Source organism: Cariama cristata, unplaced genomic scaffold (assembly GCF_000690535.1).
Source record: "Cariama cristata isolate BGI_N322 unplaced genomic scaffold, ASM69053v1 scaffold12412, whole genome shotgun sequence".
Classification (NCBI taxonomy): domain Eukaryota; kingdom Metazoa; phylum Chordata; class Aves; order Cariamiformes; family Cariamidae; genus Cariama; species Cariama cristata.
The window spans coordinates 29,594-31,841 of record NW_009602163.1 but is presented as its reverse complement, the minus strand read 5'-3'; positions in this window follow the sequence as shown (position 1 = coordinate 31,841).

Sequence of the window (2,248 nt, the reverse complement as noted above, 5' to 3'; positions counted from 1 at the left end):
CCTGTCCCTTCACCGTTCCTTAAGGGTGCAGCAGTCAGGACATCTGCCTGCCCCGCTCAGGTCCGTCCGTCCCAGTTCAGGTCTGTCCGTCCCAGTTCAGGTCCGTCCGTCCGTCCCGTTGAGGCTGGGAGCCCAGCTGGTACCGTGAGGCCAGTCCTATCCTGCACCACTTCAGTAATTAATTGAAATGCTTTTTGCATAGCAAGCGCTCCCACCAAATTCACACACACACTAGCAGAAAAGCAGGGAGAACATCCATCTGCACATCCCCTGTAAGACCAGGGCAGACTCAACTGTAGGAAAGCAAAGTCCCCCACCACCCAGAAATACCTTCTAAATATTTTTCCTCCTGTCGCCTTCTCCATTTGTTGCTCTGTTATTTGTGCATGTACCTACATGTACTGGGATAGGCAGTGGGATGCCTCTGGAAATAGCCACAGTGTCACAGAGCTGAGGCACATTTTTGCAGAGAATTTATGCTTTGAAATGTGCAGAAAGTGTGAACTGCTACTCCTATCTCCTTTTTCAAAAACAGCTAAACACAAGGCAAAAACTTCATCTCCCCTGACAGTAGAGGTCTACATCCGAGTTACTTATCCAGCCTGCCTGGGATAAAGGCTTGGGCACTTCAAGAGCATGGTTCAGCCAACTTTCTTTCCATGTTTAACTTTGGAGGAGACGAATCACAACCCCTCAGGTGCCCCTCTTTGCAGGACAAGGGTCTGGATGCTCAGAGGCAGAGCTCTACCTTGGACCAGGTGACTCCTGCCGTGGGTGATTGAACAAACACAGCGTCAATCGATGGGAACAATTTGCAAACAACTGAGCCGCAGACAAATGTGCAAATGTATCTGGTGGCTACTTCTGGATAATGAATGCATAATCTATTCCGACTCCCCTCCCTATCTACTTCTGGATAATGCGTCTGTGAGCCTGAGTCAGGTTAATAAATGGTTTGCAATGAGAAAAACAGGCTGTGTTTGAGCCAAACATTATGTTCAGCAAATAAGGCAGGCAGTTTTGCCATGGACAGTTGCTGTTAGAGCTCAGTATCAGAATCCCTCCAGCGCCCAGCGATTCCCATCCTGCGTACAACTGCAACGTGGGGTTGCAGGATGCAACAACCAACTTTTGCATCTAAAATCTGATTTTATACCTAAACCGCAGACTCTAATAAAAGAGCAATACTGTATTCCTTTCCCATCTATCTGCTCATTAGAAAGTCGCTCTTACATTTGGTTTGACTGCTGGGAATGCTCCAAAGAAAGCTAATTACAAGGTCATTGCAGTAAATTGCATTTGGTGATATAACTGAGTCACCAGCTCAGGGCGCTTTCTGCCTCCCCCCCTGGAGTAACTCATTTAACAAGGGTGAAGAAAAGCAGAAAAATTTTACAGACTCCCAGTACATGAGACTTAACAGGGAGAGAGCATTTCCAAAGTCTGGTGGCTTCTGGGTGCCCCACTTGAGGCAAGTTCTCCTTGGAATGGTGACAAACTGGAGACCAAGATTTTCCAGTCACTTTGGGAAATGCTGCTTACCGGCCACGCAGTCCTCAAGCGGGAGGAGAGGAGCCTGAAACCATTTGGAGGCTTCCCAGTGTTGCCCATGCAGGAGCAAATTTCATTCTTCCCCCAAGAAATCTACTCTCCACCTACTCAACCCTTTGGGAAGAAGAAAGAAAAGTAACTTCGCTATGTTCGGTGACAAAAGCCTCATCCCACCTTTGGCGATCCTGCTGCTGGCTGAGGTGTCTCTACTCCTGCTCCTCACCACACAGGGACGGGTTCCCAGGAGGAAGGGGCTCATTCCTTCTCGGTCATGCCAGGCTGAGTGAAGAGAAGAAAGTTGCAGGGTGCAGATCACAGTGCCTGGAGGATGCTCTCATGCCAGCTGCTGCTGTGAGGTGGTAACTTGGTGCAGACCTCATGAGGGATGGTTGCCTCTGGCTCAGTGATCTCTCTCCACGCTCCCTGGCAGATGCATCCTCACGCTTTCCGGATGATCCGCCCTGGTTTCCTCCAGTCCCTGTACCTCTCCCTGCGCACCGAGTGGACCAGAGGCCTGGAGAAGCTGGAGTGGTTTGATCTGGTGGTGTTGCTAGTGAGGAACAAAGTGAGGCATCGTTACTGGTGTGGGTCAAAGCCAGGGCACCTCTCTTGCATCTAATGGAGGCTCCTAAAAGGACAGGGAATTTTGGTCAGCAGAACGGGGTTCACCACCACTGCTGCCAAGAGAAGGGCCAGT